Source organism: Phyllobates terribilis, unplaced genomic scaffold (genome assembly GCF_046119375.1).
Source record: "Phyllobates terribilis strain yellow unplaced genomic scaffold, ASM4611937v1 Scaffold_2__4_contigs__length_985480577, whole genome shotgun sequence".
In the NCBI taxonomy this organism is placed as follows: domain Eukaryota; kingdom Metazoa; phylum Chordata; class Amphibia; order Anura; family Dendrobatidae; genus Phyllobates; species Phyllobates terribilis.
This window is the reverse complement of record NW_027362762.1, coordinates 645605452-645618623: the sequence shown is the minus strand read 5'-3', so window position 1 is coordinate 645618623 and position 13172 is coordinate 645605452. Positions and strand designations below refer to the sequence as shown.

The window sequence follows — 13172 nt, the reverse complement described above, 5'->3', positions numbered from 1 at the left end:
AAAAAATAAAAAAACAAAACAATTCCTGAATTGTTGGGTTTTGGTTGGTTTTTCTTTATTGTGCCTCCCAAAAATCGGAATGGAAAGCGATTAAAAAATGTCACGTGCCTGAAAATGGCACCAATAAAAACATCAGCTCATCCCGCAAAAAACAAGCCGTCACATGACTGTCAGCCAAAATATGGAAAAATTATAGCTCTCAAAATATGGCGTTGCAAAAAGTAGATTTTACAAAAAAATGCGTCTTTTAGTGTGTGACAGCTGTCAATCATAAAAACCTGATATGATTCTGGTATTGCTGTAATCGTACCGACCCGGAAAATAAAGTCGTCTAATCACTTATACCGCACGAGGAACGGCGTAAAAAATAAACTCTAGGGTGAGGGTTAGGGTTGTGCTAGGGTTAGGGTTAGGGTTGGAGGCTAGGGTTGGGCTAGGGTTAGGGTTGGGCTAGGGTTAGGGTTGGGCTAGGGTTAGGGTTGGGCTATGGTTGGGCTAGGGTTAGGGTTGAGGTTAAAGTAGGGTTAGGGTTGGGATAGGGTTGAGCTAGGGTTAGGATTGGGGTTGGGGTTAGGGTTGGGCTAGGGTTGGGGTTGGGCTAGGGTTAGGGTTGGGGTTGAGGTTAGAGTAGGGTTAGGGTTAGGGTTGGGCTAGGGTTAGGGTTGGGCTAGGGTTAGGGTTGGGATTTTTTTCAAAAGTAAAAAAAAAAGACAATATGGCAACTAGTGTTGAGCGCAAGTGCTCGTTACTTGAGTTTGCATTGGGTGCTCGGGTATGCACTGAGTATCGCGGGTGCTCAAGTGACATGCTTGAGTCTCCGCCCCATATGCTTCACGGCCAAAAAAACCTTGCGGGGATTGCCTGCCATGCACGAGCGTTTCCCGCATGGTTTTTTTTGGGTGTCTAATAACCATGAAACATGTGGGTGGGGACTCGAGCATGTCACTCGAGCACCCGCGATACATGGTGCATACCTGAGTACCCGATGCAAACTCAAGTAGCGAGCACATGCGCTCAAGACTAATGACAACTTATTCAATATGATGACCTAATATTATCAAATTCTGTGTCATACCTCTGGGTTCAAAATGTTCACTATACCCCTTGATAAAATCCTTGAGGGATGTAGTTTCCAAAATGGGGTCACTTGTGGGGGGTTTCCACTATTTAGGCACATCAGGGGCTCTACAAACACGACATGGCATCCACTGTCGATTCCAGCCAATTTTGCATTCAAAAAGTCACACAGTTCTCATTCCCTTCTGAACTCTGACGCACGCCCAAACACTGTATTTTCCCCACATATGGGGCATTGGCGTACTCAGGAGAAATTGCACAAAAGTTTTTGGTGTCCATTTTCTCCTCTTACCCTTGTGAAAATAAAAAAATTGGGGCTGAAACATCATTTTTGTGGAAAAAGTTTGATTTTTTTATTTTCACGACTCCATGTTATAAACTTCTGTAAAGCACTTGGGGGTTCAGGGTGCTCACCACAGGGTGCTCTAGATAAGTTCCCTGTGGGCTTTAGTTTCCAAAATGGTGTCACTTGTGGGGGGTTTCCACTGTTTAGACACATCAGGGGCACATCCGCTAATTATTCAAGCAAATTTTACATTCAAAAAGTCAAATGTCCTTCCCTTCCAAACCTTGCTGTATGCCTAAGCAGTGGTTTTCCCCCACATATGGCGTATCTGCTTACTCAGGAGAAATTGCACAATAAACTGCATGGTGAAATTTCTCCTGTTACCCTTATGAAAATGCAAAATTGGGGGCTGAAAAACATTTTTGTGGGAAAAATGTGAAAATTTTATTTTTACGGCTCAATGTTATAAATTTCTGTGAAGCACCTGGGGGTTCAAGGTGCTCACCACACATCTAGATAAGTTCCCTGAGGGGTCTAGTTTCCAATATGGTGTCACTTGTGGGGGTTTCCACTTTTTAGGCACATCAGGGGCTCCCCAAACGCAACATGGCGTCCGCTAATTATTCAAGCAAATTTTACATTCAAAAAGTCAAATGGCGCTCCTTCCCTTCCAAACCCTGCCGTACGCCCAAACAGTGGTTTATCCCCTCATATCGGGTATCTGTGTGCTCAGGGCAAATTGTACAACAAATTTTGGGGTCCATTTTTTCCTGTTACCCCTGCGAAAATAAAAAATTTGGGTCTAAAGTAACATTTTTGTGAAAAAAGTTAAATGTTAATTTTTTTCTTCCACGTTCCAAAAATTCCTGTGAAGCACCTGAAGGGTTAATAAACTTATTGAATGTGGTTTTGAGCACGTTGAGGGGTGCAGTTTTTACAATGGTGTCACTTTTGGGTATTTTCTGTCATAAAGACCCCTCAAAGTGACTTCAAATGTGATGTGGTCCCTAAAGAAATGGTTTTGGAAATTTTGTTGGAAAAATGAGAAATTGCTGGTCAACTTTTAACCCTTATAGCTCCCTAATAAAAAAAAATGCTGGTTCCAAAATTGTGCTGATGTAAAGTAGACATGTGGGAAATGTTATTTATTAACTATTTTGTGTGACATATCTCTGTGATTTCAGGGCATAAAAATTAAAATTTTGAAAATTGCAAAATTTTCTACATTTTCACCAAATTTCCATTTTTTTCATAAATAAACACAAGTGATATCGAAGAAATTTTACCACAATCATGAAGTACAATATGTCACGAAAAAACAATCTCAGAATCAGGGGGATCCGTTGAAGCGTTTCAGAGTAATTACTTCATAAAGTGACAGTGGTCAGAATTGTGAAAATTGGCCTGGTCATTAACGTGCAAACCACCTTGGGTTGTAAAGGGGTTAATAGATGTTCGGATGAACCCGCCCCAGACCCGAACATCCAGGACTCCGCCCATTACTACTAACAACTATTGTACGAAGCACTGTTAGGGTGCCTATTGACCTGGGAATCAGAACTGGATTGCGGAGAAGAAGTGGGAGGCTGGACCCCTTAATGTTCATGCCCATCAGCCTGATGACTTAAATCATAATAACCCCTATTAATTATAATGATGACTGTACCATATATGACAAGAACTGTTGAACTATATCCTATTTTGTAATGTCATTATTGTTTGTACATGTCCCCTTAAATTGTAAAGTGCAATGGAATATGTTGGAACTATGTAAATAATTATTATTTTAAATTATAATTATTATCATCTGTACTTTCAGATTCAGGTGGTATATGGAAAACTGAGGATAGAGAGAGTCCATGGCTCCTCATGGGGAAATAATGGCAATAATCAATGTATTTTCATATGCTGTCTTTAGAATATTCAGTATGATGTTTTGTTTTAGTATTCAGTTGAGAAAATTTCATAAAGGGTTTAACTTTAGACTGATCACATTCATTGTTGGTCAGCAAGGACTCTGATGTCATATCCTGTAATGTAAGTGTTCTATGATGGCTGATGTTTCTCCTTGTGGAGAGTGACATACCGGCTCTGGCATGCCAAGGTATGGAGGCTTATTCACCGTGCAATGCTCCTCTGGGAAATGTAATATGCAAATTGCATTTTCAGAGAGGAAGAGGACTTGAACTCTATAGCGCCACCTGTAGGGAGCAGAAACACCGTGTCTGCAAATTGAGATTCTGATTTGGCTTTTATCTTAAGTCATATTGCAAGACTTGTTAAAGGGTCGACTTGTAGGATTGCTGCTTCCAACAGGTGGCGCTATAGAGTTCAAGTCCTTTTCCTTTCTGAAGAGGCAATTTGCCTATGATGGCTGGGCAGATAACTCTTAGTTGAAGTGCATTCTCATCTAAAGAAAATACTGTAATTATCACATAGTGAAAAGTAATTAATATTATGTGGTAATTATTATTGTTTATTAGTATTAGTTTACACGCCTGTTTCATTTTATAGCGCTATCTTGGAGACCCGGAGCTGTACAGAGGCAGAACAATGTCAAACTCCAGTCCAGGATAAAAAAAATAACAGTTTTATTTTTTAATAATAAATTATATAATTATATATTGATAGTAACAGGTTAATCATGGTAACGATTAATGAGTCAAAAAAAAAAAATGCTTTCTCCTCTCATCAGCCACTCCATAAGACTCCTCCTCACTATGTTATCATTTCTTATGTGTACACCACTTCAAAACTGACTCGGTATATTAAGCGTTGTCCAGGATGCAAATCCCTGTTTTATAGGTAATTCGTAATTACAGTAAATCTGTCACCAGTTTAAACACCTTAAAACTGCCAACCGCACTAGTAGATGACGGTAAGGAAAAGTGCACATCACTCGGTTGATGGTCATGTTACTTGTTTGACCTCAAAAACAAGTTACAATCCTACTTGGTCTGCAACAGTCCATTTACACTGCATGATTTTCGTGACTGAACATATATAGAACTGCTTGCTTCACGATAATTGTGCAGACAGCAGATCACCCTATGAACGAGTGAAACACTTGTTCGTCAGGTGAAATGATCTCTTGGTTTGCACAAAACATAGTTCTCGGCTCATCTTGCTGCGTAATGGCAGCCTATGTGCACTGAATGATATATTACTGATAGTGTGCGTCTCAAGCGAGGGCTGCCTGTGTAAACAGGCTCTTAAACTACTTCCGATCTGTAAACAAGCAGCCATCGTTTAGTGCCACGAATTGATTAATGTAAATGGACCTTCATGGGCAGTCCCTACATGTGAAGGGTCCAGCCTATCTACAGTGGTAGGGGAGTTTTCATATTTGAAAGCCCGCACACTTTCTATAAAGGAACAACCACTAGGACACCTGTAATTGCAGCAAGATGGTTAAAATGTATTTTTCTTTGTCATGCAAGTATCCCCTCTGCTAACTTCCACCCAATTTTTTTGACAAGTTTCAGGGCCAGTGTAAAAGGGTAAAAAGTAAAAAAAAAATTGTAAATGCATGTTTTTTTTTAGCCTGAACTGTTGAATGAATTATCTCTTTTGCGATGACCTAATTGTCAAGGATCATGGTAACAAGAAGGGAATGTCCAAAATGTCAAACCTCTTTATTTCTATTGGGAGGCCTGTTTTACATATTTGAGTTTCATAGTTGACTTCAGGTCAGGAGACCTGCGGACAGTCTGAATCTGGCCTAACATTATTTCATACTATTCATTTTTATGCTCTATGTGAATTCTTCTGTAACTAACTACGTATTTTTAAAAAAGAAACAGATGAACAGATACCCAGAAAATACACTTAAATTAGACTTCAATTTTTTATATTTTATACTTTCACATAAAATCTAGAAATTACAACCAGTAACAGGTTACTTTGTAAAATAAAATACTGAGATCTATTTGTAGTGTAGACACATTCTGCGGCTCTTCCTAAAGTCCAACTGACCAGCACTGCTCTGCTTCACACACGTATGGGGAAATTAAATGGGTTTTCCCACGAACAAAAGTTAATTTTAATCAATAGATCTTGGAATGATAATAATTTCCACAATTGGATGTATTTAAATAAAATGTTCCTCTCCTGAGATAATCTTATAAATGTTCCCCTGTGTAATGGCCGTGTCTGACCATGTACTGTCTGATCATACCACATCTCCTGGGCAGGGGAAGAAGCAGAAGAGTATACAGACAGGACAGCAGAGGATCACAGCTGATTTTTTCTTTGAAGTAAAGCATTGTTTTAAAACAGGCAGGGAAATGTTTTACCTCACAGAAAGAATCAGCTGCGATCCCCCTGCTGTAATGTCTGTATACTCTTTTGTTTCCTCCCCTTCCCAGGAGATGTGGTATGATCAGACTATGTTCCTGTACGGTCAGACACAGTCATTACCCATCACACAGCAGGGGAACATTTATAAGATTATCTCAGCACAGGAACATTTTAAACACATCCAATTGTGGAACTTATTATCATTCCAAGATCTATTGATTAAAATTAACTTTTGTTCATGGGAAACCCCTTTAATTGGGTGATGGGCACAGGAAACTTCTACTTTTGTAGTCATCATGCTGCTGGCACTTCTTGCAGAACAGTATAGAGGATTGGGGAGCCCAGTACATGAAACGAAGGCTGCGCTATATATTTGTGTCTCTTTATAATCAAGTTCATGCAAAAATATATATACTTGGAGCGGTAATTAAAAAATATTCTTCTCTTTTCAGTAAAACACACGTATTGTCATTCTGAGTTGTACTATTCTTCATTAATTTACCATAGTAACTTCCAAATCACAAAGATGCTGAATGAGACTGTAGAAAATAATAAAAAAAAGAGTGAAATTAGATATGTATAATCCAGAAATATAAATATACAGGAGCACAATAAGTAACCAATGATTTCCATACAAAATGTGAACATTTTTGGCAAATTAAGATTATGAAATTTGGTGACTACAGATGCATCTCACTAAATTAGAATATCATCAAAAAGTTAATTTATTTCAGTTCTTCAATACAAAAAGTGAAACTCATATTATATAGAGTCATTACAAACAGAGTGATCTATAAGTGTTTATTTTTGTTAATGTTGATGATTATGGCTTACAGCCAATGAAAACACAGAAGTCATTATCTCAGTAAATTAGAATAATTAACAAAAAAATACCTGCAAAGGCTTCCTAAGCGTTTAAAAAGGTCCCTTAGTCTGTTTCAGTAGGCTCCCCAATCAAGGGGAAGACTGCTGACTTGAGAGATGTCCAGAAGGCAGTCATTGACGCACTCCACAAGGTCCCAGAGTTCCAATTTTCATTTGGAAATCAAGGTCCCAGAGTCTGGAGGAAGAGTGGAGAGGCCACAATCCAAGCTGCTTGAGGTCTAGTGTGAACCACAATCAGTGATGGTTTGGGGAGCCATGTCATCAGCTGGTGTAGGTCCACTGTGTTTTATCAAGACCAAAGTCAGCGCAGCCGTCTACCAGGAAATTTTAGAGCATTTCATACTTCCCTCTGCCGACAAGCTTTTTGGAGATGGAAATGTCATTCTCCAGCAGGACTTGGCACCTGTCCACACTGCCAAAAGTACCAATACCTGGTTTAAAAACAACAGTATCACTGTGCTTGATTGGCCAGCAAACTCGCCTGACCTTAACCCAATAGGGAATCTATGGGGTATTGTCAAGAGGAAGATGAGAGACACCAGACCCAACAATGCAGACGAGCTGAAGGCTGCTATCAAAGCAACCTGGGCTTCCATAACCCCTCAGCAGTGCCACAGGCTGATCGCCTCCATGCCATGCCGCATTGATGCAGTAATTGATGCAAAAGGAGCCCCGACCAAGTATTGAGTGCATTTACTGAACATACATTTCAGATTTTAAAAACATTTTTCAAGCTGGTGTTATAAAGTATTCTAATTTACTGAGATAATGACCTTTGTGTTTTCATTGGCTGTAAGCCATAATCATCAACATTAACAGAAATAAACACTTGAAATAGATCACTCTGTAATGACTCTATATAATATACGAGTTTCACTTTTTGTCTTGAAGAAATGAAATAAATTAACTTTTTGATGATATTCTAATTTAGTGATATGCACCTGTATTTTGGTCTCCCTTATGCACAGGTACAATGCACACAATCATGTCAATAATTGTACTGAAAAGGAAAGTTGACTATGCTATTAAAAGGATTGTCCATTATTAGATCGGTAAGGGTTCAAAACCCAGCACCCCCCATCACAGCTGTTTTATCAGCTCTGGAGGTGGCCAAATGTAAGCAGCGTACAGAAGTGTGTTGTTTCACTCTGTATACTACTTACTATCCATCGGTAAGAGCTGCTGCTCAGCTCCTGTTATATAAGGACACATGCAGTTCTCGGCTACAGCCACTAAACAGGGATGGAGCTATGGAGCTGTGCTGTTCTGCTCAGTACACTGTTTACATCTGACGAATGCTAAGAACAGCTTATCGGTGGTGGTGGCAGTGGGTGTTGACCACCACCGATCTGATATTGATAACATATCTTAAGAATAAGTACATACTGGACAACCCTTTTTACACAAATATATGCAAAAATGTATAAAATGCATATTTTTTTCTTTGATCGGTGTCATTGACAGATGTTTGTCAGAGGGGTACTTTCAATGCTCTCTTTTAAAATGCCTTGTTGAATATAATGGATCTAGTTGGATGAACAAGTAAGGGTGGGCTGCGCTGCTGGAGTAAGTCAGGTCTTCAGAAATGATGATGAGGAAAAGGTTTTTTATTCACAACGTGTTTAAACACCGTATCAGCGGGTTTTTTTAAACTGGAAAAAATAGACGCCGGTACAACTTTGAAATGCGTTGTGAATAAAAAACCTTTTCCTCATCATCATTTCTGAATAAACAATTTCTACTTTTCTTCTGGTCATCTAATGCAATACCAGAACCTATTACACATTAGTAGTGCCCCTTTTAATAAGGGAAGAATTATGCTCCCTGTGCAGCCACATAGGTTTCACCGCTCTGATGAAGGACATGTGTATAGTGTTTGAGTATAAATTGGAATAATGGGCATAATTATGTATAGTGCTATAAAATGGTGATGTGATCGAGATAAGTCTATTTTTGGGGGTTTACATATATGTATTCTTTATATAACTTACCTTTGTTATGTAGATATTTTGGAGAGTTGCTGGTCCTTGGAGCTGAAACAAAATGTAAAGTATACATAAATGAGATATTCTTGTTTTAGCAACTAAAGCTTGATCATAGTATTGTGAACATGTTTCAAAACTTCTTTAAAAATTTACTTTGTATATAAGTTTGTCACATTTTTTTGGGATGAAATGGGGAAAAAATGCAATTCCACCATTGTCTTTTGGCTTTTGTTTTTATGACAGTCATTGTGCAGTAAAAATGAACTGGAAATTTGATTGTCCAGGTCAATCCGATTACAACAATACCAAACATGCACTGATATTTTTCTATTTAAGCAATCTAAATTTTTAACTTTGTGTCGCCATTATGCGAGACCCGATACATTTTTATTTTTCTGTTGATTAGGCTGAGTGAGAGTTTGTTTTTTGTGTGGTGAGCTGATGTTTTTACCCATACCAATTTTGTATACGTGTGATGTTTTGACTGCTTATTATTACATATTTTTAGTGAGGCGAAGTGACCAATAAATGCATTTTATGCTTTTTGATTCTTTTTCTCTTTATGGCATTTACCATAAATGTTACATTCTTTTATAATTTTATTTTTTTTTATAATTTCTTACATTATATTTTAGTCCCTTTAGGAACTTGAGCCTGCGATCATTTGATTGCTCATACTATATACTGCAATACCACTGATTCTGGCCATATAAATATAGCTGGTATCTGTTGCATATGGATAGAAAACAGCTATTGAGCCATTTGCATACATGTAGACCCCTTCCCAGGATGTTAATTCACATCCTAATGCAAGAAAGTGTTAAACACAACTATGTTCATGTTGAAAAAACTATACATATCCTTTGCATACTTCCTTGTTGTAATAGTCCTATATTAGACCCGTATACGCCACTCGAATACCACTCTTGCCACCACATACCATGTGTTTTCCCCTAACCAGACATGTTAAGGTCTCTTAGAAATTAATAAGGTGGTGTTTGCATTAATGAGCTCAAAATGGGTTCAATTCACTCGTACGAGACCTTCAAGTAGTGTCTGCCTATTCATATGGCAATTAGAGACTGTGCAGTATTGAGCTTAGCCGCAAATCGAATTCTGGGGGAGAATTTCATCTTCAAATTGTCTCTTCAGAGAGGAAGTGAACTAGAACTCTAATGCCACCTATTGGAAGTAGCAATCCTAAAAGTCAATATCGACCCTTTAACGAGCCTTGTCACATGACTTAGGATAAAAGCCAAGTTAGAATCTCAATTTTCAGAGATGGTGTTTCGGGTTCAAGCAATCCGCTCAGCTCTGCTTTACAAGTCATAATTTTTTGATGAAAGGTGCGTGGATTGAAAGCTTATTTTTAAGGATCAGACTTCTATAAGAAGTCATTTTTATTTCATGAACCTGTCACTTGAGGAGGCGAATATGTATTTTGCTTTCAAAGAGTTCTTACCGTAACAGCACTTTGTGTCATTGTTAAACGTCAGCTGTTCAGGGCAGCAAGATGATTCGGGAAGAAGACAGAAGTCATCAATAACACAAGTTTCTGATCCGCTCCCATGGACATCGACAATACATGTGCAGTTGTCTTCAGTGCACTGCTTATCCAAACATCTGGAGCACAAAGTCTCTATGGAAGCAAAAGCTACAATGCCAAAGCTGATCCAGCCATTTCTATCAATGTTAGATTCTAAAACAAAATTCACTCACAACTTTCCTCTTTTACATTTTACACTCTGATTTGGTTAAGGATTGTCTAAGATTGTTGTTGTAGTGTACCTAAGTCACAAGTGAATGCAATAAGATTATTTTCACAATTTGACATGCTTTTTAATTAAAATGTTGGGAGCTGCTGGCTCGATGTTTGCAGCCAATTTGGGAAATGTAAAAAGTATTTTTTTTTACTAAATATCATGTATTTGATATCTAGTGTAATTGTCAAGGTAAAAAATACTAATCCCAAATATCACACAAAAAGACAATTCTTACTAAAAGTTTTTCACCCTAGATACTAATCAGATTTCTGCCATTATCTTTCATTAATGGTTTTAAAAATGAAATTTGCATCACTGCTCAAACTAATGAGTAATTGTGTGACTGCTGCCAGTCTGACGTTTTTGTTTTGTTATATATATATATTTTTTTTATTAATTGATGCCAAACTGTATTAATTATGTCATTAAAATGCAGTTTTGCTTATGACTGGGGTTTTGGAAACCAATTTACACACTGCAGTATTCACATCTTGTGAAAATAACTTAAGGTACTCTAATATATTCACATCACTGAAGACATGACAAATTACACTTACCTTGTGGAGCTACAAAAATATCTGAAAAAGAGGAACCTCATTATTATTTGAAAACAAAAACAAAACAACAATTTCATCATTATGATCATAAAAACAACATTTCAAAATAAACCTATTGTCATTTTATCCAGAATATTGGATAACATGAATTCACTGGCCGACTTTGCTATTCACCCTGTAGCCTCAACACTAGTTTTTGTTGCACATATCTTATATTACATCTCCATGGTGTAATCATATTGGGTCGATTCATCAAGATTGGTGTTGTGCACGCTTGTGTTACGCCAGGCTTGATGGAGTATAAGAGGCGCCAAATTCATTAAATGAGTTGTCCAGTTTTAATCAACAAGTCTGCAGTCACAAAGTGAGCACTTCGTGCTGTGAGAATTCTCCGCCGGGAACGGTGGTCAAGTGATCGTAGGTATGTGATATGGATACTCCTAGCCATATTCCTACTAGACTGCTTCCGGCCTCGCGCAATACACTCGCATTGAATGCGCCAGAAACAGTCTAGTTGGATTCTGGCAGGGAAGTATCCATATTGCATACATGTGGTCATGTGACCACTGTTCCCGGAAGAATCCGCATAGGGTGCAGTGCGTGCTATGTGAGGATTCACAGGTCTGCAGTCACATAAACTGACTGCAGACTTGTTGTTTTAAACCAGACAACCCCTTTAAGAGCCACTCGCCACTTAATGAATATGGTACTTCTTTATTTCATGCACCACACTAGAAATGTTACTCTAGTCAAGTACTAGAGTAACATTTCTGCAGTGCAAAATGATGGCAGCTTTGAAGAATTAGATGGGCGGACTTGGCCACGCTCAGGCATTTCCCCAGCTCCATCTGATTCTAACTGCCCTAAAAACACCTACTCACAAATTGTTCGCACAAGACTGCTTTGCAACTTTTCAAAGATTTGTGCCGGAAAAAGCTTTGATGAATCAGCCCATTGTGTTTGTCCTCTGGCTGTTATTAATATTTTCAACTGTCCTCTGGAGACTTTTCCTCACTTTGTCTGCACTATAGATCTGAATAGTTTTCTTCCAGTTTCTACAGTAGACAAAATATTAGACTAAAATTGACCAGAAACGGCCATCATGAATGACGATCATCTGACAGTTGGACAAAAGATCCGTGGTTTTTGCATAAGGTTTTTCATCTATGAACGGTCGTTCTCTGAAGGAATATTACCAGAAAGATAGTCTGCCATCATTGAACATATATGGTCAGTTTGATCTATGTTAATGGAAAAATAGGCTGTTACCTTAAAATGGACACATTCGGATCGTGCCTTTTTATGTCCAGAAAGCTTCCCCCCCAAAAAACACAATCTATCTTCTATGGGCAATTTATCCACTATGCACTCTGAAGTATGTTCAGAACCTCTGAAGCCAATGACATCATTGAGTTTGGTGTAAGACACAAGGGACTATAACGTCAATCATCTTGGATGTAAACTAACACCCTCCTGATTTAGAAATCTTTAATGTGATACAATGTAATCAAGATATACTATTTAGTGAAATAATAGATATGTCTTCAATATTCAATCTCATCTCCCCCTCTCACCCCTAGCACTGTGACTGACAACCAAGATCTTCCTGAAGTCTGGGAAATTCTATTATGCTTTGAAGCTGGCTGGATCCGACCAGCGGTGCAACTACGTATATCACTGGTCTGGACTGTCAATCATCAGGAGTGCGCACCCACCAAAAAAGCCGGAAGCTGGGAGGCCGAGGAGCAGTGCGATCCTGAGAACACATAATGAGACTGCCCCATAAAGAAATACTTATGTACAGTGAGGAATGGTAAAAACCAAAGTCTTGCTACAGCTTCTTTAGTGTTCCTGACATTCTCTATATTCTTCATATAACATTGCTATGTAAAATAATAAATTGCTATAAAGGATAATAACTTTACCTGTGCATTCAGTACTACCTATATGCAAAAAAAGAAACATATATTAGAAATCGATTATAGTGTTAAGACACGAGACTGTACATCACGTCAACTTACTTGTGCCATATGTTTTGGAGATGACAATATAGAGAGCATATAGCCTTACTATTGTTTTGAACTATCAATAGAAACCAACAGTAAGACTTTACATTTTGGAAACATACTGTAGCACTGTACTACCGTATACTGCTAGTCACTTAATCCTGGTCACTAAATCCCAAGGTGATCCTTACCAAACTGTCCATTTGTCAGTGGAAGGGTGTGTGCACACAGCGCCTTTAGCTCCCAAGTTTTCCAAAGTGAAGACGCTTTAGGAAAATATTGGTGGTGTTATTCCTGAGGCGTCTTTGTTATCA

At 38.3% G+C, this 13172-nt stretch overlaps 1 long non-coding RNA gene across 1 annotated transcript in view; it reads left to right on the top strand.

Moving 5' to 3' along the window:
• LOC141222393 (uncharacterized) overlaps positions 1-12771 on the top strand; it is a 53239-nt gene extending 40468 nt beyond the window's left edge. Inside the window, exon 2 of the long non-coding RNA XR_012290169.1 lies at positions 12433-12771. This is a non-coding gene — a long non-coding RNA (uncharacterized lncRNA). The remainder of the gene's footprint in view (positions 1-12432) is intronic.
• Positions 12772-13172: the final 401 nt, after the last annotated feature.